The sequence below is a fragment of the Taudactylus pleione genome, unplaced genomic scaffold, assembly GCF_031769625.1.
Source record: "Taudactylus pleione unplaced genomic scaffold, aTauple2 ptg000537l, whole genome shotgun sequence".
NCBI lineage: Eukaryota > Metazoa > Chordata > Amphibia > Anura > Myobatrachidae > Taudactylus > Taudactylus pleione.
This window is the reverse complement of record NW_028284939.1, coordinates 9,304,596-9,329,215: the sequence shown is the minus strand read 5'-3', so window position 1 is coordinate 9,329,215 and position 24,620 is coordinate 9,304,596.

Below are 24,620 nucleotides of genomic sequence, written 5' to 3'. Positions count from 1 at the left end.
AAGATGTGCATCACCTTCCACTCAAATGTACATATTGGGCCTCAGGATCTGTGAAATCCTAGCTCCTGGCATAGTTCTTCACCTCCGTTCATCTTATGCTTTTGGTATCAAAAAGGAAGTTCCTTCCCATTTCCTCTGCCTTTATATAGACAGGCTCCTCCATGCACTAGGGGAACCTGGATAATGTAATCCTGATTAATAGTATGAGACAAAACACAGGATGTGGTGTCACATTAGCTACCATGTCTCTCTCTGAGCCTCATTTATCAATGAGTTTATCACGCAAAACTAGTGATAAATATCACTTTTTATGATAAATGGTGCTCAGCCAATCAGCTCCCAACTGTCATTTTTTCAACAGTTGACAGTTGATTGGCTGAGCACCATTTATTATAAAAAGTTATATTTATCACTAGTTTTGAGTGATAAACTATTGATAAACGAGCCTAGAAACCGAGGAGGTAGAGCACCTTGGAGAAAGGATCCAGTCTAGTCACACTTGAGACCAACTTGAAGAGTCAATAGCCCAGTCTTGTTGGAGAGTAAGTAATTGCAACTGGGACACAAATCAGAGTGGATCTGGATAATGCTCGCTGCAGACTGAGGTAGCCAAAGATAATTAGTTAAGTACTCCATACCTGTGTTTTGAGTACTCAGCTGAGTGTGCTCACTGCATAGCCTATAGAATGTGTTTGAGCTATCACTAGTGATAGGTTCAGGAGCGCACCACCACTACATGCACCATTCTGGCTTTTTGGTCACTAAATACTGTATGTTTATAGGCAACTGGGTGAACAGTTTAAAATGCAATCACATGACCACACTGCAGAGAATCAATTGCAGGGGGCTTCTCTCCTAGACAGCAGTTCTATTGGCAGCCTGCATCTTTAAGGTGCAGGCAACTGTTTTGCTCACTAGTAGATACTTTCTGTTACCGTGGGACGATTTCAGATGCCTGAAACTTGGTACTTTTTTCCAGTTCTGGCTTTGCCCTTTGCCTTACTTTGGCCATTCTGTGGATTACCTTTCACCCTGACCTTTTGCTTGGTTTTTGAACATTCTCTGTATTGCAGATCACCCTGACCTTTTGCTTGGTTTTTGAACATTCTCTGTATTGCAGCCTGCCCTGACCTTTTGATTTGATATTGACAATTCCCAATTTGCACCAGCCCAGACTTCTGCTAGTGTACTTGGACCCTATCCCGGCCTGTGTAAGTAATGGGTTTTCTCCTATCAAACTGGCTTCTGGGGCTGTATAGATGAAGGCCTTGTGTATTCTGGTTGTAGAGGTATTTTCTGGGAATTTGGCTTCTGATGCCGCATTAGTGATGACAGTACAGCTTTATACTGTCCTGCCTGTAGTTGAGAGAGGAGCTCAAATAGTAGAAAAGGTGTTACTAAATGAATCCATATTTCCTAAGAGAATTGTATGCAGAAGGAGATGGCAGTTTTATTGGCTACCTGCATCTTTAAGATGCAGGCAACTGTTTTGCTCACTAGTAGTTACTTTCTGCTACAGTGGGACTATTTCAGATGCCTGAACCTTGGTACTTGTTTCCAGTTCTGGTTTTACCCTTTGCCTTAGTCTGGCCATTCTGTGGATCACCTTTCACCCTGACCCTTTGCTTGGTTTTTGAACATTCTCTGTATTGCAGATCACCCTGCCCTTTTGCTTGTTTTTTGAACATTCTCTGTATTGCAGCCTGTCCTGACCCTTTTGATTGGTTTTTGAACATTCTCCGTATTGCACCCTGCCCTGAACCTTTTGCTTGGTTTTTGAACATTCTCTGTATTGCAGCCTGTCCTGACCCTTTTGCTTGGTTTTTGAACATTTTCCATATTGCACCCTGTCCTGAACCTTTTGCTTGGTTTTTGAGCATTCTCTGTATTGCAGCCTGCCCTGACCTTTTTCTTGGTTTTTGAACATTTTCTGTATTGCAGCCTGCCCTGACCTTTTGCTTGGTTTTTGAACATTCTCAGTATTGCAGCCTGTCCTGAACCTTTTGCTTGGTTTTTAAACATTCTCTGTATTGCAGCCTGCCCTGACCTTTTGCTTTGCTATTGACAATTCCCAATTTGCACCAGCCCAGACTTCTGTCAGTGTACTTGGACCCTATCCCGGCCTGTGTGAGTAACAGTTTTTCTCCTATTAAACTGGCTTCTGGGGCTGTATAGATGAAGGCCTTGTCTATTCTGGTTGTAGAGGTTTATTCTAGGAATTTGGCTTCTGATGCCGCATTAGTGATGACAGGACAGCTTTATACTGTCCTGCCTGTAGTTGAGAGAGGAGCTCAAATAGTAGAAAAGGTGTTACTAAATAAATCCATATTTCCTAAGAGAATTGTATGCAGAAGGAGATGGCAGTTCTATTGGCTGCCTTCATCTTTAAGGTGGAGACAACTGTTTTGCTCACTAGTAGTTACTCTCTGCTACAGTGGGACTATTTCAGATGCCTGAACCTTGGTATTTGTTTCCAGTTCTGGTTTTATCTTTTGCCTTGCTCTGGCCATTCTGTGGATCACCTTTCACCCTGACCTTTTGCTTGGTTTTTTAAAATTCTCTTTATTGCAGCCCACCCTCACCTTTTGCTTGGTTTTTGAACATTCTCTGTATTGCAGCCACCCTGACCTTTTCTTTGGTTTTTGAACATTCTCCGTATTGCAGCCTGTCCTGACCTTTTGCTTGGTTTTTGAATATTCTCTGTATTGCAGCCACCCTGACCTTTTCTTTGGTTTTTGAACATTCTCTGTATTGCAGCCGTCCTGACCTTTTGCTTGGTTTGTGAACATTGTCTATTCTGGTTGTAGCGGTTTATTCTGGGAATTAGGCTTCTGATGTCACATTAGTGATGACAGGACAGCTTTGCACTGTCCTGCCTGTAGTTCAGACAGGAGATCAAGTAGTAGAAAAAGTGTTACAAAGTGAATCCATATTTTCTAAGAGAATTGTATGCGGAGGGAGACGTCCCACACCTTCGTCACTGACTCAATGATGCATATTACAACACCAATATAATAAACTGGCCGTACCATTGGCAGACACATATATGACCTCGTTAGAATGTTACTTAACTTGGCCAATAGATAAACGGTTACCATTAGAATGAATTGCAGCCAGGATTATTCATCTTTATATCTGCTCAGGTCAGAATCAGTTTACACTCTTTTTACTTGTGACTACGTTATTTGATTGACCTAGTTTGAAGCAGCTGCATACAGTCTGTGGCCCCCTGCAATGCACTAATGATTTACCCTTAAATACAGCATGCGTGAGTCCTCGGTGAGCACGCCTGCAGTCATTAGCACACAGGAGAAGAACACAGAGTACCAATCCCGATTAGCAGCATCAAAGCTTCTTGGTTCTAGCATGAGCCAGCACAACTGAAGTTCATTATGTGTCCGTCTCACTTACAGCACAAGCTGACTATTGCGTGTGGTGGCATAGCCAAGTAATAAATATACGTGTCTGGGCTAGAGATATATCAAGTAGGTAAAAAGTATACGGGGTAGATGTGCTAAGCCTTAAAGAGAGATAAAGTGGAGAGAGGTAAAGTACCAACCAATCAGCTCCTAATTGTAATTTTTCAAACACAGCCTGTAAAGTGACAGTTAGGAGCTGATTGGTTGGTACTTTATCATCTCTACTTATAAGTGAGGATAAATAGTAGGAATGGTCTTGTTGTTGCCAGGTTTTTGTGTCACGTATAAACACAGAATTTTGATCGCTGAACCAATATTCTGCGGTCTATTTACTAAGCAGTGTTAGGAGACAGAGTGAAAAGTGATAAGGTGCCAGCCAATCAGCTCCTAACTGTCATTTCTCAAACACAGCCTGTGAGATGGCAGTTAAGAGCTGATTGGCTGGCACCTTATCACTTTTCACTGTGTCTCCTAACACTGCTTAGTAAATAGACCACTCTGGGGACTATTTACTAAGCAGTGTTAGGAGACAGAGTGAAAAGTGATAAGAAAGTAGAAAGTGATAAGGTGCCAGCCAATCAGCTCCCAACTGTCATTTTTCAAACACAGCCTGCATACCTCCCAACTGTCCCGATTTTCGCGGGACAGTCCCGTTTTTTGGGAGCTGCCCCGCTGTCCCGCCCACGGGCTGTAGTGTCCCGCGGGCGGGGGAGGTTGGAGGGAAATCTCTGTCACCGCTGCTGTGCTTGTTTGTGCACACAGCGGTGAGCTTACCGCGCTGTGCGCGCACCTCTCCCTGCATCCGGCAGCTCCGACAGGGCCGGCCACGCCCACCCTCCCGACTACTGATGGCAAGCTGCAGAGAGCTGCTGGGGACCTATTAATACTAAAGACGCTCGGACACGCCCCCCAACCGTTGCCTGACTGCAAGGGCAGAGTTTTTTCTCTGCTTTCCCGGGCTGGCTGTGTACATACCATGCGGTGTATATAATACTCACCTAGCATTTATGATTTTTGATTGATATATTGCATGTAATAATTATAGTGTAAAGGGTCAAGCCATGTATTTAAAAGGGACAAGGTATTGAAAATGAATAAAAATAAATAGATGAAGGATGTTCATGTTTTTAATATAAACACAAACTGTTCATGTTTATATTATAAACATGAACATCCTTCATCTATAATTTTTTTTATTTTCAATACCTTGTTCCTTTTAAATACATATATATATATATATACATAATAGACTGATTTGTTTTTTCCCAAATTAATAATGCTGGGCACTTTAATTTTATCTACTGTACTTTGCTTATAGTCATTGGGGGACATGTATGAAGCTCTGAAGCGGTATCAGCGCACGTTCTGTGCGCTGATACCTCTTCTCCCCGATGTGTGATCGGGGGTTTGGGCGGTAAATGACAGGGGTGCTATGCGCCCATGTCATTATCGGCGCTGCTATCTACAAGATAGCAGCGCCGAGCGGCAGGGCCATGTACGAACGGTCATGCGGTCGTTATCGACAGCCATACCTCCCAACTGATTTTCTGGGACTGTCCCGCTGTCCCGCCCGTGGGCCGCAGTGTCCCGCGGTGGGGGGGAAGTTGGGGAGAGCACACCCGCTGCTCTGCCTAGCAGAGCAGAAGTTGAACAGATGCCGTGCATCTGTTCACTAGCGTAGGGAGAGCCTGGGGGGCTGCCCAGCATCTCGGAGAGTGCTGGGCACGCCCCCTATAGTGACGAAAACGAGTGGAAGCCGTGAGGCTCCGCCCCATTTTCAGTTGGCTCCCGCCCCTTTTCAGAAGCCATGCCCCCTTTCCCGGACACGCACGCCTTCGGCGCGCGCCCTGTCCCTTCTTCCCGTTCTCAAAAGTTGGGAGGTATGAGCCTGTGAGATGACAGTTGGAAGTTGATTGGCTGACACCTTATCACTTTTCACTCTGTCTCCTAACACTGCTTAGTAAATAGACCCCTCTGTCTTTCAGTTTAATAGGAGCTAGTGACATCTTAGTGCACTGATTGGCAAACTTCTCAAGAATATTTGCTCAGTTCAGACAACAAAATGGCCGCAGTGTGTGAGTGACCAGTACATGTTGAAGAACAAAGGGCTGGAGAGAAATAACGGCAACATCCGCAATGGCAACCTGTGACATATGATGAAGGGACACTGAGAGGGGTGCGCGGGTACTAATTACATGGGCGCAGACTTGTTGGAGGGGCCTGGGGAGGGGCCCAAGTCAGCTGCCCCTTTTCAGCACTGCTGAGGGTGTCAGCCACCTAATGCATCAACTAGTAATTTACTTCTGAACTGGGCTGACTTCCCAATGTAAATATGGCGGTGGGTGACTCCCCCATGCAGGCTGTGCGGCTGTGTCAGCTGACTGAGCAGTGAAGGGAGTTGTGACAAGTGAGTGTGTCAGCCAGTGTTGTGGATCCTGGACAAGTGTGGGAGCTGAGCACAGAGGAGGATCCCCCCCACCCCGGCTGTGTGACCGGCAGGCACTGTCCCCGGATTTGTGTGTAACTTGTCCTCTCTTCCTAGGGCATATGTGCTAAGCTCTGAAAAGTGATAAATTGGAGAGTGATAAACTACCAACCAATCAGCTCCTAACTGTAATTTTTTCAAACACAGCCTGTTACATAATAGTTAGGAGCTGATTGGCTGGTAGTTTATCACTTTCCCATTTATCACTTTCCAGAGCTTTGTACTGTATTATATACTGTACCCTCACCAGTATAGCTACATCAGGTGCCAAATACCCCCCATTACAGCACGCGGTGCTGCATAATGTTTTTCTAAAGAATTGACGACTATTCTAGGCGGCCAGGAGTGCCACATGATTTTCGGAATCCACCTGGTCATTCCAGGAGAGTAGGTAAGTATGGTGCAGCATTTATACAGTATATCTAACTAAGGGGCCTATTTACCATCGATAGATGGCCCGGTAACCATGCAGAAAAACTAGTTCCCACATATTTTAGTTACTGGCCCATTCATCATCATATTCAGCAAACTCCAAAAACTTTAGACAGCGCTTGCTCTCGTAACCGTAGCCCTATGGGGAGGAGTTGCGGGGATGCGAAGAGGGATCTGAGCCGCCTTCTCATGGAACGCCCGGTGGCTGTGCGCATGCGTGACCTCGGGTCACGCATGCGCACAGCCACGCCGACGGGGAGGAGGTAAGTAACTCAGCTACAGAAGTAGCTGGGATACTATCCGAGGGGACAGCTCGCCCCATCTGCTGCGTGACCCCTAGCGACGGAGCGTCCGTCGCTAGCCGGGTCTCGCGCATGCGCATGACGGAGCCGGCTCCATCGTGCGCATGCCCAGTCGGGCAACATCGTGTCGGTTGAGAGTGCTAAGCGCTTGCGACCGACTCTGAATGACCCCCTGTATCTTTTTCAGAATGGCAACCTGCAACCACTTTTATAGAGGCTCAATTGCAAACTCCAATAAGTGTAGAGCCACATTTCTTTATGTGCAGAAATCTAGAGGCACGCAAACGGTCTTTGGAATTACCATTGAAAGAGAAACTGTCTAGCTTTGCGGATCCACTAGAAAATGCCCACAGAGGAAAGAGAGAGCTGACCAACCTACTAATACTTCATTACCACCCTCATTATTCACTTAAAACTGTCTGTTGTTGCCCTACAATACTCGTGTATATTCATGAGTCACTTTTGTGCATCTGACTGTTTGAGTCTCTTATTGATTGCAGTTGGAAAAAGATCTCAGGGAGGCTATGTGATCTGGTAGGGGAGTGGTAATAATATAGACCGGTGAGAATGGAATTGCAATGGCAATGCTGGAGATAATGTGTTAATATATGTAAGTTTTTGCAGTGCATTGTTGTTACAGTGAGTGGCAGGGCGCCTAATCTGTTCTTAGCAATGACCACAATCATCCTGAGCTCAGACGCCCCTACTGTTCTGGCCTCAGAGACGGATACTACAAGGTTCAGGCAGCGTCTCTCCTCCTCTGGGCTGCTTCTCAAGTGCTGTTGTTTCTTCAGACCCCAGACCTTACTCCATTGGCTCCTTAAGGTTTAAAAAGCTTCCTACCTGTCTCTCCTGTGCTAGTGACATTTTCTGTTGACCCAGACGCTGAGCCTATGTTCCTCAGTGTGTTGCTTGTTGCTGACCCAGATTGACATTGGATTTCACTGCTTTCTCTAGTCCTGAACTTAGCATGTCTTCTGAATCATCTCTTGCTTTCTGTTGGCCCTGACCTCAGTTAGTGTGCTAACTTGACTTGTCTGCCGTCAGCCCTGCCCCTGGGTTTTACATTAACCTTTACTTTATTTGCCGCCAGCCCTGACCTCAGAGTGTTCAGCTACTGCCTTGACTTTGGCCTGTTTATTGGACTTGGTGCTAATGCACATTATTGATCTTCTGTTTTCAGTCCATTCAATATCCTGAACCTGGCACTGGATGTGGGGTAAGAGTGGATCTCTTACCCCACATGGACCTCTATCAATGCTCATCCATTTAAGTACCCTCAGCAACACCCTGAGATAACGAGTCCTTATTATCTAGAGCTTGAAGATCTGGAGGCATCCAAGTATCTGTAAGTGTCTTGAACTTTATGGGAAAGATGTCTTACTATAGGAGAGAAGCAATGCTAGGGAGCTTATTACCACACTACGGATATTGCCCTAACAGTTTTGCGAGTTAACTGCATAGTCCGGAAGTCTCTGTTTGATGTATATAACAGGAATTAGATACAGTCTAGATGTTGGGAACAACAAGTTAAAGTCATATTATACTTCACTAACTTTATTACAAATGATGTATAGTGTAGGGATCTTGGGATAATATTATTAGTTTGAGGAATTGATAGTGGCCACATAGGAATTAAATTAGCTGTGTTCATTTTTTCCTTTTGTACATTAACCTATACGTGATGCTCAGTAATAGAAAATAAGTAATACAAAAAAAGTTAAACACATATATTCATTTATTTCAGTGTTAAGGGTATTAAAGGTGTCCATAATTGACTGAAATAGCAACAAATAGTTGAACTAATTATCCAGTGCACTTTATATGAGATGCTTTTTCTGAACTGTAAACTATTGTAGTCAGGATTAATATACACAGCATTTTTGTTCACTATATACATGTCTAAGGTGTCTATTCATTATGCTAATTATCAGGGTTCAAATGGACCCCAATAATTAACGTTCTAACTCGATGCGAGTGCGGAAGCAATTCATCATTTCTCCGGCGTGGAGATACTGTAGCTGATTCGAAAATCAGCTGTCTCCCAAGTTTTTTCACTGCTCCTACAGATCACGCATGTGCACAAGAACCCTGATGTCCGGCGGAAGGAGCCAGACGGGGGGAGGGATCCAAAAGGATACCTCTTTGCAACCCGCCACTCCTTCCCACAGGGAAGGAGCGGGTTGCGATCCATAAGCGGAAGAAAATTCCATCTGAAGATGGCGAATGCTCCCGCAGTCAAGCTTCACAAGTGTTGTATTTTCGGAGCTTGATGAGTTCTGTCCCCATACTAGTGTATGGGGACAACCAGCTATTCCACAAGACAAAGGTAAGTAGGAGATGTCTGTGATACTAGTGTATGAGGACAGCGGGCCATTCCGTGAGAGTAAGGTAAACAGGAGATATCTGTGATACTAGTGTATGGGAACAGCGGGCCATTCCGGGAGAGGAAGGTAAGTAGGAGATATCTGTGATACTAGTGTATGGGGACAGCGGGCCATTCCGCAAGAGGAAGGTAAGTAGGAGATATCTGTGATACCAGTGTATGGGGACAGCAGGCCATTCCACAAGACAAAGGTAAGTAGGAGATATCTGTGATACTAGTGTATGGGGACAGCGGGCCATTCCACAAGAGGAAGGTAAGCAGGAGATATCTGTGATACTAGTATATGGGGACAGCGGGCCATTCCACAAGAGGAAGGTAAGTAGGAGATATCTGTGATACTAGTGTATGGGGACAGCGGGCCATTCCACAAGACGAAGGTAAGTAGGAGATATCCGTGATACTAGTGTATGGGGACAGTGGGCCATTCCACAAGAGGAAGGTAAGTAGGAGATATCTGTGATACTAGTGTATGAGGATAGCGGGCCATTCCGCAAAAGGAAGGTAAGTAGGAGATATCTGTGATACTAGTGTATGGGGACAGCGGGCCATTCCTCAAGAGGAAGGTAAGTAGGAGATATCTGTGATACTTGTATATGGGGACAGCGGGCTGTTCCTCAAGAGGAAGGTAAGTAGGAGATATCTGTGATACTAGTGTATGGGCACAGCGGGCCATTCCGCAAGAGGAAGGTAAGTAGGAGATATCTGTGATACTAGTGTATAGGGACAGCGGGTCATTCCGGTAGAGGAAGGTAAGTAGGAGATATCTGTGATACTAGTGTATGGCAACAGCGGGCCATTCCGGGAGAAGAAGGTAAATAGGAGATATCTGTGATACTAGTGTATGGGGACAGCGGCCATTCCGCAAGAGGAAGGTAAGTAGGAGATATCTGTGATAATAGTGTATGGGGACAGCAGGCCATTCCGCAAGAGGAAGGTAAGTAGGAGATATCGGTGATACTAGTGTATGGGGACAGCTGGCCATTCTGCCAGAGGAAGGTAAGTAGGAGATATCTGTGATACTAGTGTATGAGGACAGCTGGCCATTCCGCAAGAGGAAGGCAAGTAGGAGATATCTGTGATACTAGTGTATTGGGACAGCTGGCCATTCTGCCAGAGGAAGGTAAGTAGGAGATATCTGTAATACTAGTGTATGAGGACAGCTGGCCATTCCGCAAGAGGAAGGTAAGTAGGAGATATCTGTGATACTAGTGTATGGGGACAGCGGGCTATTCCGCAAGAGGAAGGTAAGTAGGAGATATCTGTGATACTAGTGTATGGGGACAGCTGGCCATTTTGCCAGAGGAAGGTAAGTAGGAGATATCTGTGATACTAGTGTATGGGGACAGCGGGCCATTCCGCAAGAGGAAGGGAAGTAGGAGATATCTGTGATACTAGTGTATGGTGACAGCGGGCCATTCCGCAAGAGGAAGGGAAGTAGGAGATATCTGTGATACTAGTGTATGGGGACAGCGGGCCATTCCACAAGAGGAAGGGAAGCAGGAGATATCTGTGATACTAGAGTATGGGGACAGCTGGCCATTCCACAAGAGGAAGGTAAGCAGGAGATATCTGTGATACTAGTGTATGGGGACAGCGGGTCATTCCACAGGAGGAAGGTAAGTAGGAGATATCTGTGATACTAGTGTATGGGGACAGCGGGCTATTCCTCAAGAGGAAGGTAAGTAGGAGATATCTGTGATACTAGTGTATGGGCACAGCGGGCCATTCCGCAAGAGGAAGGTAAGTAGGAGATATCTGTGAAACTAGTGTATAGGGACAGCGGGTCATCCGGGAGAGGAAGGTAGGTAGGAGATATCTGTGATACTAGTGTATGGGGACAGCGGGCCATTCCGCAAGAGGAAGGTAAGTAGGAGATATCTGTGATACTAGTGTATAGGGACAGCGGGTCATTCCGGGAGAGGAAGGTAAGTAGGAGATATCTGTGATACTAGTGTATGGGGACAGCGGGCCATTCTGCAAGAGGAAGGTAAGCAGGAGATATCTGTGATACTAGTGTATAGGGACAGCGGGCCGTTCCGCAAGAGGAAGGTAAGTAGGAGATATCTGTGATACTAGTGTATGGCAACAGCGGGCCATTCCGGGAGAGGAAGGTAAATAGGAGATATCTGTGATACTAGTGTATGGGGACAGCGGCCATTCCGCAAGAGGAAGGTAAGTAGGAGTTATCTGTGATACTAGTGTATGGGGACAGCAGGCCATTCCGCAAGAGGAAGGTAAGTAGGAGATATCGGTGATACTAGTATATGGGGACAGCTGGCCATTCTGCCAGAGGAAGGTAAGTAGGAGTAATCTGTGATACTAGTGTATGAGGACAGCTGGCCATTCCGCAAGAGGAAGGCAAGTAGGAGATATCTGTGATACTAGTGTATTGGGACAGCTGGCCATTCTGCCAGAGGAAGGTAAGTAGGAGATATCTGTAATACTAGTGTATGAGGACAGCGGGCCATTCCGCAAGAGGAAGGTAAGTAGGAGATATCTGTGATACTAGTGTATGGGGACAGCTGGCCATTCCACAAGAGGAAGGTAAGTAGGAGATATCTGTGATACTAGTGTATGGGGACAGTGGGCCATTCCACAAGAGGAAGGTAAGTAGGAGATATCTGTGATACTAATATATAGGGACAGCGGGCCATTCCGCAAGAGGAAGGTAAGTAGGAGATATCTGTGATACTAGTGTATGGGGACAGCTGGCCATTCTGCCAGAGGAAGGTAAGTAGGAGATATCTGTGATACTAGTGTATGAGGACAGCTGGCCATTCCGCAAGAGGAAGGCAAGTAAGAGATATCTGTGATACTAGTGTATTGGGACAGCTGGCCATTCTGCCAGAGGAAGGTAAGTAGGAGATATCTGTAATACTAGTGTATGAGGACAGCGGGCCATTCCGCAAGAGGAAGGTAAGTAGGAGATATCTGTGATACTAGTGTATGGGGACAGCGGGCCATTCCGCAAGAGGAAGGTAAGTAGGAGATATCTGTGATACTAGTGTATGGGGACAGCTGGCCATTTTGCCAGAGGAAGGTAAGTAGGAGATATCTGTGATACTAGTGTATGGGGACAGCGGGCCATTCCGCAAGAGGAAGGGAAGTAGGAGATATCTGTGATACTAGTGTATGGGGACAGCGGGCCATTCCACAGGAGGAAGGTAAGTAGGAGATATCTGTGATACTAGTGTATGGGGACAGCTGGCCATTCCACAAGAGGAAGGTAAGTAGGAGATATCTGTGATACTAGTGTATGGGGACAGTGGGCCATTCCACAAGAGGAAGGTAAGTAGGAGATATCTGTGATACTAATATATAGGGACAGCGGGCCATTCCGCAAGAGGAAGGTAAGTAGGAAATATCTGTGATACTAGTATATGGGGACAGCGGGCCATTCCGCAAAAGGAAGATAAGTAGGAGATATCTGTGATACTAGTGTATGGGGACAGTGGGCCATTCCTCAAGAGGAAGGTAAGCACAAGATATCTGTGATACTAGAGTATGGGGACAGCTGGCCATTCCACAAGAGGAAGGTAAGCAGGAGATATCTGTGATACTAGTGTATGGGGACAGCGGGCCATTCCACCAGAGGAAGGTAAGTAGGAGATATCTATGATACTAGTGTATGGGGACAATGGGCCATTCCGCTAGAGTAAGGTAAGTAGGAGATATCTGTGATACTAGTGAATGGGGACAGCGGGCCATTCCGCAAGAGGAAGGTAAGTAGGAGATATCAGTGATACTAGTGTATGGGGACAGCGAGCCATTCTGCCAGAGGAAGGTAAGTAGGAGATATCTGTGATACTAGTGTATGAGGACAGCTGGCCATTCCGCAAGAGGAAGGTAAGTAGGAGATATCTGTGATACTAGTGTATGGGGACAGCGGGCCATTCCGCTAGAGTAAGGTAAGTAGGAGATATCTGTGATACTAGTGTATGGGGACAGCTGGCCATTTTGCCAGAGGAAGGTAAGTAGGAGATATCTGTGATACTAGTGTATGGGGACAGCGGGCCATTCCGCAAGAGTAAGGTAAGTAGGAGATATCTGTGATACTAGTGTATGGGGACAGCTGGCCATTTTGCCAGAGGAAGGTAAGCAGGAGATATCTGTGATACTAGTGTATGGGGACAGCGGGCCATTCCGCAAGAGGAAGGGAAGTAGGAGATATCTGTGATACTAATATATAGGGACAGCGGGCCATTCCGCAAGAGGAAGGTAAGTAGGAAATATCTGTGATACTAGTATATGGGGACAGCGGGCCATTCCGCAAAAGGAAGATAAGTAGGAGATATCTGTGATACTGGTGTATGGGGACAGTGGGCCATTCCTCAAGAGGAAGGTAAGCACGAGATATCTGTGATACTAGAGTATGGGGACAGCTGGCCATTCCACAAGAGGAAGGTAAGCAGGAGATATCTGTGATACTAGTGTATGGGGACAGCGGGCCATTCCACCAGAGGAAGGTAAGTAGGAGATATCTATGATACTAGTGTATGGGGACAATGGGCCATTCCGCTAGAGTAAGGTAAGTAGGAGATATCTGTGATACTAGTGAATGGGGACAGCGGGCCATTCCGCAAGAGGAAGGTAAGTAGGAGATATCAGTGATACTAGTGTATGGGGACAGCGAGCCATTCTGCCAGAGGAAGGTAAGTAGGAGATATCTGTGATACTAGTGTATGAGGACAGCTGGTCATTCCGCAAGAGGAAGGTAAGTAGGAGATATCTGTGATACTAGTGTATGGGGACAGCGGGCCATTCCGCTAGAGTAAGGTAAGTAGGAGATATCTGTGATACTAGTGTATGGGGACAGCTGGCCATTTTGCCAGAGGAAGGTAAGTAGGAGATATCTGTGATACTAGTGTATGGGGACAGCGGGCCATTCCGCAAGAGTAAGGTAAGTAGGAGATATCTGTAATACTAGTGTATGGGGACAGCTGGCCATTTTGCCAGAGGAAGGTAAGCAGGAGATATCTGTGATACTAGTGTATGGGGACAGCGGGCCATTCCGCAAGAGGAAGGGAAGTAGGAGATATCTGTGATACTAGTGTATGGTGACAGCGGGCCATTCCGCAAGAGGAAGGTAAGCAGGAGATATCTGTGATACTAGTGTATGGGGACAGTGGGCCATTCCGGGAGAGGAAGGTAAGTAGGAGATATCTGGGATACTAGTGTATGGGGACAGCGGGCCATTCCGCAAGAGGAAGGTAAGCAGGAGATATCTGTGATACTAGTGTATGGGGACAGTGGGCCATTCTACAAGAGGAAGGTAAGCAGGAGATATCTGTGATACTAGTGTATGGGGACATTTGGTCATTCCGGGAGAGGAAGGTAAGTAGAAGTTATCTGTGATATCTCCTGTTTTACCTACTTGATGAATGGCCCGATAACTTAATTTCTACAATTGCAGGTGAAAATGTGCATTTTGTTGCAGTTTTTCTAGGAAAATGTGTGAAGCTAAAATGATGTGGTCTCTTCACCTGGGTAAACCATGAAGCAGAAATGCCTATCTATAGAATTACAGATCAATGATTCCTGGGGTCAAAGCGGCGATAGCAGCTGACTGTGGGAACCAGTCCTGAGTGATAAAAACATCTTTCTGCTCAAGGAATAAATTCCTCAAGCCCAGAGGAGCAGAGAGTCATGTCCTTGCTCTTGCGATGGGTAACAGTGCCAACATTGCAGCTATGAATATCTTCCTACGATTGGGCATCGGGGAGCCCTGTGCATTAGGGTGGTTACTTTAGTGTCAGTACTTGGCAGTAGCTAAAAGATGGCAGTAAATGGATACCGCAGTACTCCGGCAGTTTGCCGTCAGGACTTTGGAAAGTAAATGCAGTATATGGATGTGTAATATAAGTATCTTTTTCAGAACTTGCTAAGCAGTTATCTTTTTACAACTTCTATCCAAAGTAATTTTTTTCTTCTATGTTGGAAATTCTGATTTTTATGTTATTAAAGAGCACCAGTCAAAAGATATAAAACATCTAACGTTAGAGGTTCCGTATGAATAAAAGACTAATTGCCATATACAGTCATTACAAAACCATTCTTGAGAAAATTGATTAAAAAATGTGCTCTCTGCCGTGTATGTCCTGCTATATTGGCCAAATTAATTTCCCTGTTGTCATCTGTGTGAAACATATTTTTAGCTTCGCAACATTCTATTCTTCACGTTTTTGTGCAGTTGCAGTAATGAATACAACTTTTATTGTCTATGTTCAGGGGCTGGCTGGCAACTTTTAGCCTGGGGGGCAAATGCATGCAGGCGGCCCTGGCAGAGGAGTAGCGTGTAGCCAGGGTGCCGAAGAACGTGCGTGCTATGGCGCCGCCCCCCCTCAAGTGTTTCAGGGAGGAGGCGGGTCCATATGGGATTAATGTAAGGTAAAAATAAAGATTAGGGGCAGCCCCCTGTCGTAGTGCCCATATGCAGTGCCCCCGTGTGCCACAGGAGAGAACACCCTTATGCAGGCCTCCAGTAGTGCCCCCAGTAGTGATCCCCCCCTATGCAGTGCCCCTTGTGCCCCCAGTAGTGGTCCCCCTTGTTCAGTGCCCCTTGTGCCCCCAGTACTAAGCCCCTTATATAGTGTCCCCAATAGTGGTACCCCCTATGCAGTGCCCCCAGTAGCAGTCCACCCCCCCATGCAGTGCCCCCAATAGTGGTAACCCTTGTGCAATGTCCCTTAAATAGTGGCCCCAGTTGTAGTCTCCCCCCTATGCAGTAACCCCAGTATTGCCCTTTATATAGAGCCCCCAGCAGTGGTCCCTCGCCGTGCCCCCAGTGGTAGTCCCCTCCCCCTATGTAGTGCCCCTAGTAGTAATCCCCTCCCCCCTATGCAGTGCCCCTAGTAGTAGTCCCCCCCTTGTAGTGCACCCAGTAGTAATCCACCCCCCTGGTAGTGCCCCCCGTAGTAATCCCCCCCTGGTAGTGCCACCATAGAAATCCCCCCCTGGTAGTGCCCCCATAGTAATCCCCCCCCTGGTAGTGCCCCCAGTAGTAGTAGGTAGTAGTCCCCCTTTGTAGTTCCCCCAGTAGTAGTAGTCCTCCCCTTGTAGTGCCCCCAGTAGTAGTAGTCCCCCCCCTTGTAGTGCCCCCAGTAGTAATCCACCCCCCTGGTAGTGCCCCCAGTAGTAATCCCCCCCTGGTAGTGCCACCATAGAAATCCCCCCCTGGTAGTGCCACCATAGAAATCCCCCCCCTGGTAGTGCCCCCAGTAGTAGTAGTCCCCCCCCTTGTAGTGCCCCCAGTAGTAGTAGTCCCCCCCCCTTGTAGTGCCCCCAGTAGTAGTAGTCCCCCCCCTTGTAGTGCCCCCAGTAGTAATCCACCCCCCTGGTAGTGCCCCCAGTAGCAATCCCCCCTGGTAGTGCCCCCATAGTAATTCCCCCCCCCTCCAGTAGAGAGAGACTTTATAAAAAAAAAAAAAAACCACTTACCTGAAACTCCCGCTCCTGGTCCCGACGCTTCCACCAGGTCCTCTGGCCGCTTTGCATTATGGGAGAGACGTCATCATGACGACGTCTCTCCCATTACCCACTGCTGGAGCCGGAAGATGGCTCCCGCAGTGGGAGCAGCAGCAGCCGATGAAAGTCTGACAGACTCTCATCGGCTGCTGATTACAGCAAACACACAGCTGCCGGCTCCGGCGGCTGTGTGTTTGTGCTGTGTAGCGCTGACCGGACTCCGTCTGGTCAGCGCTACACACGCGGTGCAGTCTGTGTCACAGTGACACAGACTGCACCGGCCCGCGGCCCGCATGACGCTGCGGCCCGGGGGGCACATGGCACCCTGCCCCCCGGCCCAGCCCGCCACTGTCTATGTTCTTTCCCTTACAACGTATGTGGTGACTGCCGTTAAATTTATTTCATACATGTGTGAAATGAAATATTATGGCCTTAAGTTGCTCACCACACAGTTGCACCCCACCTGTTTCATTTACATCAGCTACCACACTGGTAAGCACTGTGCACAAGCCCGGGCTCAACCTGCCGAATTTGGTGCCTTAGGCAAGATTTTAAGGATGCCCGTTGGCCTAGCCCGTCATAGAAATCGCTGGCAGCATTTAACACTCAGTAGGTTACTAATTGCAGGACTTCTCTATTAGAATCCTCAACAGAACCCAGCTGGGTTCAGCCTCAGGCTCGAGATGACATAACACCGTCCTCTCAGGTGTTACCACTAACCTCCAGCAGTGATGACTCATGCAGGAAAGTTCCCATTAGCCAGCCACTATAAAAACCTGCTCAGTGCATGATTCCAGTGCCTGATTATCATTTGTGTTTTCATAGATGCTCCTGCTTCAGAAATATACTTTCCAGTATAGTTTGCTTCCAGTGTTGTTTCAACTAGCAGTGTTCGGGCCCCTCGCCAGCAGCACATCTATACCTACATTTCCATTTTCGGTATTGTTATGATCCTCTAGCAATTGCTAGGACCGAGATGGAGGTGTTGGAGATACGTTGCACATCGAAGAACAAACACAAGAAGTATAGTTAAATCATGGCAGTTTACTAAATAAATGATATGATGGACCAGTGAAAACACAACATGTCAATGGTGCAATAAGGAGCTGAAACCATAGGACAGTCAATAGAATATACTGTAGGTTTACAGTCCAAACTAAAGTTGTTAAATGGCCAGGAGGCCTAGTAGACAGCAATGCTTGAAACGTGGTGTAGAAGCAGGAATGCTGGATGGCCTGGAGGGCCTAGCAGACAGTGATGCTTGAAACCTGGTATAGAAGCAGGATTGCAGTATGGCCTGGAGGGCCTAGCAGACAGTGATGCTTGAAACCTGGTGTAGAAGCAGGATTGCTGTATGGCCAGGAGGGCCTAGTAGATAGTGGTGCTGGAAAAGTGGTGTTGAAGCAGGGTTGCTCTATGGCCTGGAGGGCCCAGTAGACAGTGGTGCTTGAAATGTGGTGTTGAAGCAGGATTGCTGTATGGCATGGAGGGCCTAGTAGACAGCGGTGCTTGAAACGTGGTGTTGAAGCAGGATTGCTGTTTGGCCTGAAAGGCCTAGAAGACAGCGGTGCTTGAAACATGGTGTTCAAGCAGGATTGCTGTATGGCCTGAAGGGCCTAGTAGACAGCGTAGCTAGAAACGTGGTTTAGAAGCAGGATAGCTGTATGGCCTGGAGGGCTCAGCAGACAGCGATGCTTGAACCGTGGTATAGAAGCAGAATAGCTGTATGGCCTGGAGGCTCTGTAGACAGCGATGCTTGAACCGTGGTATAGAAGCAGGATAGCTGTATAGCCTGCAGGGCTCTGTAGACAGTGATGCTTGAACCGTGATATAGAAGCAGGATAGCTGTATGGCCTGAAGGGCTTAGTAGACAGCGATGCTTGAACCGTGGTATAGAAGCAGGATAGCTGTATGACCTGGAGGCTCTGTAGACAGCGATGCTTGAACTGTGGTATAGAAGCAGGATAGCTGTATAGCCTGCAGGGCTCTGTAGACAGTGATGCTTGAACCGTGGTATAGAAGCAGGATTGCTGTATGGCCTGGAGGGCTTAGTAGACAGCAATGCTTGAACCGTGGTATAGAAGCAGGATAGCTGTATGACCTGGAGGCTCTGTAGACAGCGATGCTTGAACCGTGGTATAGAAGCAGGATAGCTGTATGGCCTGGAGGGCTCTGTAGACAGCGATGCTTGAACCGTGGTATAGAAGCAGGATAGCTGTATGGCCTGGAGGGCTCAGTAGACAGTGATGCTTGAACCGTGGTATAGAAGCAGGATAGCTGTATGGCCTGGAGGGCCCTGCAGACAGCGTTACTTGAAACATGGTAGCAGGATAGCTGCATGGCTTGGAAGGCCCTGGAGACAGCGTTGCTTGGACCCAGGGTACTTGGGTCACTTAAAAGCCGGTGAGCAGAATACACGCAGCATGTAGAAAATATAGCTGGAAGTCTGCATGCACAGAGAGCAGCTTGCATAACCAAAAGTTCCACATGAAAACTCTATAGCCGACAGGGCGGCGACAGTCCAGGAAGTTCAAATAGGATCAGCTGCCAATCAGGCAACACTAGGAGGAAACATGTGAAATCCTCTTACGTCTGGGTCTCCTAGCAACCGGCAACCTAGAAGCATGGTCAGGAGCAGGAGGAGTACCGGCAGGAGACAAGTCCTGGACTGGACTTGTAACAGTACCCCCCCCTTGACGCGGGGTTGAAGAACCCCCAGATCCAGGTTTATCAGGAAACTTCTGAAAGAAAAGTCTTTTCAGTCTGGGAGCATGGAGTGCATCTTCCGAAACCCAGGAACGTTCCTCTGGGCCGTAACCCCTCCAATGAACCAAAAACTGTAATTTACCTCTGGAGAACTTGGAGTCCAGAATTCTTTCAACAACAAATTCCTGTTCACCATGGACAGTCACTGGACCAGGTTTGGCACTAGGCTTACTTCCAAATCTCGTGGAAGAACAAAACGGTTTGAGGAGAGAGCAATGAAAAGTGTTCTTAATATGTAAAGAATTGGGTAGTTGCAACTTGAAAGCAACGGGATTCACTTGAGCAATGATGCGAAAAGGCCCGATGAATCTAGGTCCTAATTTATGAGTAGGTTGGCGCAGCTTGATATTCTTAGTAGAAAGCCAGACCAAATCTCCCTTTTTCAAAAAACATGGTCTTCGATGCCTGTCAGCAATACTCTTAGGTGTAGACAACGGAAGAAGAAGACCAGGAGGAGCTGTCTGAGGAGTCTTATTACGGGCACAGACTTCACATGCTAACACAAACTCACGGACATCTTTGGCTAAGGATGGCCACCAGACAGAACGGGAGAGAATGTCCATAGTCTTAGAAATGCCTGGATGACCAAAGGTTTTTTTAGAATGAAAATCCAAAAGGACAGTTTTCCTAAATCTCTCAGGAACAAAAAGAAGATGAGCAGGAACATTCAATGGAGCTTCAGATTGGCATCTCTGGAGTGTCTCAGCTAGAGCCCGGGTTAAGAAAAAATGAATGAAATCTTTAGGAATGATGGGTTCTTCAGAAACGGAGACTTGTTGGTCAGAGAAGAAACTTCTGGAGAGAGCGTCAGCTTTAACATCTTTAGAATGAGGAATAAGATTGATGGCGCAATCATATGGTCGATGTGGAGGCAATGCATTAGCTTTTTGTTTAGAAAACACATCAGCAAAATCCAAATATTGAGGAGGAATGCTACAAGCGGACGAAACTTCAGGACATTGTAGCATCCGAACAGAGAGTGAAAGGCATGAGGACTGGCATGCAGGACTCCACTTAATAATCTCCCCAGAGGACCAGTTAATGGAAGGATTGTGTAATCTTAGCCACGGAAGGCCCAATACAATTGGAACCAAAGGACTATGCAGAAGAAAAAATGAAATGAGTTCAATATGTAAAACACCTACGGTAAGATGAATAAGAGGTGTCTTAACCTTAAGAGTTCCTTTAGGGATTAAGGCCCTCATTCAGAGCCGTACGCTCTGAGCAGAGCGCACGCTCTGAATGAGGGCCGCCCTCCATGAAAATGGAGCGTCCTCCTGGACGCTCGTATAGCTGTGGGTCACCACCCACAGCCTATACGAGCGTGCATTTTGATGGCCGCGATGGTCGTGACCATCGCGACCATCGAAACTGCGAGCCGGAGCCTGAGGTTGAGGTTTTCAACCGCAAGCTCCGGAGTGATTTTGGCTGTATCAGAGCCAAAATCACTCCCACTGACATCACTATTGATGTCAGTGGGCCGGCTTCTGACGGGAGGCGTTCCCGTGGGAACGCCCCCGTCAGGGAGGCACGCCCACCAAAGGGGGCGTGCTGTCAATCAACATCGACAGCACGCCCCCTTTGATCAGACACAACGAGCGAAGGACTTTCCTTCACTCGTCGCGTCTGGCGCATGCGCACAACGGAGCTCCCTCCGTCGTGCGCATGCTCAGTGCATAACATCGACCCACTTGTGAGCGGACAGCCGCTCGCGAGTGGGTCTGAATCAGGCCCTAAGCCTCCATCCAGGCCACAAATGGAAACTTCTTGCTCTAATGGAACTGCAGGAATCTTTAACTTCTGAAAGAACGCATAGTCCATAAAATTAGCTGCTGCTCCACTATCCAAAAAAGCCTGTGTCTTGAACTCTTTATTAGCTGAATGAATGGATACAGGAACAAGTACTGAATTCTTGGAGGAAATTGAGGCTAAACCTCAGTGTAATCCCTTCTGTACACTTAGACCCTGCCTTTTTACAAATATCAAAGGACAGTCTTTTATGGAAAGAGCCTTGTCTCCACAGTACAAACAGAGACTTTGTGAACGTCTTCTACGCCTTTCTCCCGGAGAAAGACGAGAAGCTCCAATTTACATAGGCTCCTCGCGATCCAGTGAAGGAGGCAACAAAGAAGATGGGGGGGACATAGTAGGCAACTGCTGCTCTCTCCGTCTTTCACGTAACCGACGGTCAATACGTATATAACTGTCTGCATGAAGTCATCCAGAGTCTTTGCCGGGGAATGTTGCACAAGAATGTCCTTTATTTTTTCAGAAAGACCAATACGAAACTGGTTACGCAAAGCCAAATTATTCCAGCCTGATTCCACTGCCCATCTACGAAATTCAGAACAATAATCCTCTGCAGCTTTTTGTCCCTGTTTAAGAGAGCGAAGCTTGGATTCTGCAAGTGATACCTTATCTGGGTCTTCAAGCAACAGGCCCAGCTGGAGGAAAAAGGCATCCACAGTCTGAAGGGCCACATGCGAGGAAGGCAGTCCAAATGCCCATGTTTGCGGATCACCCTGAAGCAGGGAAATAATAAGTCCAACTCTTTGTGTCTCAGAACCAGAAGAGACTGGACGCATGCGGAAATAAAGTTTACAACTCTCACGGAAATTCACAAACAAGTTTCTGTCCCCAGCGAAACGATCAGGCAAGTTCATTTTGGGCTCCTTAAGAGCAGCTTGTAACGAGGAGGTACGGACATCTTCAACTTTAAGTGAGAGTTCATTAACTTTTTGAGTAAGAGTCTGAATTTGAGCTGCCAGAATTTGTGCTGGGTTCTGCGTATGCTCCATCGTAGTCCAAAGATTTGGTTGGCTATAATGTTACGATCCTCTAGCAATTGCTAGGACCGAGATGGAGGTGTTGGAGATACGTGGCACATCGAAGAACAAACACAAGAAGTATAGTTAAATCATGGCAGTTTACTAAATAAATGATATGATGGACCAGTGAAAACACAACATGTCAATGGTGCAATAAGGAGCTGAAACCATAGGACAGTCAATAGAATATACTGTAGGTTTACAGTCCAAACTAAAGTTGTTAAATGGCCTGGAGGCCTAGTAGACAGCAATGCTTGAAACCTGGTGTAGAAGCAGGATTGCTGTATGGCCAGGAGGGCCTAGTAGACAGTGGTGCTGGAAAAGTGGTGTTGAAGCAGGGTTGCTCTATGGCCTGGAGGGCCCAGTAGACAGCGGTGCTTTAAACGTGGTGTTGAAGCAGGATTGCTGTTTGGCCTGAAAGGCCTAGAAGACAGCGGTGCTTGAAACATGGTGTTGAAGCAGGATTGCTGTATGGTATAAAGGGCCCTGTAGACAGCGTAGCTAGAAACGTGGTTTAGAAGCAGGATAGCTGTATGGCCTGGAGGGCTCAGCAGACAGCGATGCTTGAACCGTGGTATAGAAGCAGAATAGCTGTATGGCCTGGAGGCTCTGTAGACAGCGATGCTTGAACCGTGGTATAGAAGCAGGATAGCTGTATAGCCTGCAGGGCTCTGTAGACAGCAATGCTTGAACCGTGGTCAGGGCCAAAACTAGGATATCTGTCACCTGGTGCAAGGCAGCAATTTTGCGCCCCCTCCCTTCCCGTACCTGGATTTTGTCCTTGCTCCTCCATAAGGCAGTGCACTAGTCAAACATCCCTGGTATAGTGACTTACATTATTCCACACACCATAATGCCTATTACACATTATGCCACACACTGTAATACCTATTACCAAAGTGCCACTTACATATTTACCCGACACCATTTTATGCCCCACTGTAAGGCATCTAATTACTCGCCGTCCGCATGGAATCTGCTGAAAATGGGCATCCAAAAATGGCCACCGCCAAGGAGGAGACAGACACTAGAGGCCCAGTAAGGACCTCTAGCATCTGTCTCCTCCTTGGCGGCGGCCATTTTTAGATGGCCATTTTCTGAATCTGCAGCCCCCAAGCCACCGTGAGTCTGCCCTTTTTCACCCCCTGCATTCCGGCACCCGGTGCATATGCACCTCTAGCCCCCCCCCTAGTTGCGGCCCTGCCGTGGTATAGAAGCAGGATAGCTGTATGGCCTGGAGGGCTTAGTAGACAGCGATGCTTGAACCGTGGTATAGAAGCAGGATAGCTGTATGACCTGGAGGCTCTGTAGACAGCGATGCTTGAACCGTGATATAGAAGCAGGATAGCTGTATGGCCTGGAGGGCTCTGTAGACAGCGATGCTTGAACCGTGGTATAGAAGCAGGATAGCTGTATGGCCTGGAGGGCTCAGTAGACAGCGATGCTTGAACCGTGGTATAGAAGCAGGATAGCTGTATGGCCTGGAGGGCTCAGTAGACAGCGATGCTTGAACCGTGGTATAGAAGCAGGATAGCTGTATGGCCTGGAGGGCCCTGTAGACAGCGATGCTTGAACCGTGGTATAGAAGCAGGATAGCTGTATTACCTGGAGGCTCTGTAGACAGCGATGCTTGAACCGTGGTATAGAAGCAGGATAGCTGTATGGCCTGGAGTCTCTGTAGATAGCCATGCTTGAACCGTGGTATAGAAGCAGGATAGCTGTATTACCTGGAGGCTCTGTAGACAGCGATGCTTGAACCGTGGTATAGAAGCAGGATAGCTGTATGGCCTGGAGTCTCTGTAGATAGCCATGCTTGAACCGTGGTATAGAAGCAGGATAGCTGTATGGCCTGGAGGCTCTGTAGACAGCCATGCTTGAACCGTGGTATAGAAGCAGGATAGCTGTATGGCCTGGAGGGGCCTGCAGACAGCGTTACTTGAAACGTGGTATAGAAGCAGGATAGCTGTATGGCCTGGAGGGCCCTGGAGACAGCGTTGCTTGGACCGTGGTATAGAAGCAGGATAGCTGTATTACCTGGAGGCTCTGTAGACAGCGATGCTTGAACCGTGGTATAGAAGCAGGATAGCTGTATGGCCTGGAGTCTCTGTAGACAGCCATGCTTGAACCATGGTATAGAAGCAGGATAGCTGTATGGCCTGGAGGCTCTGTAGACAGCCATGCTTGAACCGTGGTATAGAAGCAGGATAGCTGTATGGCCTGGAGGGGCCTGGAGACAGCGTTACTTGAAACGTGGTATAGAAGCAGGATAGCTGTATGGCCTGGAGGCTCTGTAGACAGCCATGCTTGAACCGTGGTATAGAAGCAGGATAGCTGTATGGCCTGGAGTCTCTGTAGACAGCCATGCTTGAACCGTGGTATAGAAGCAGGATAGCTGTATGGCCTGGAGGCTCTGTAGACAGCCATGCTTGAACCGTGGTATAGAAGCAGGATAGCTGTATGGCCTGGAGGGGCCTGCAGACAGCGTTACTTGAAACGTGGTATAGAAGCAGGATAGCTGTATGGCCTGGAGGCTCTGTA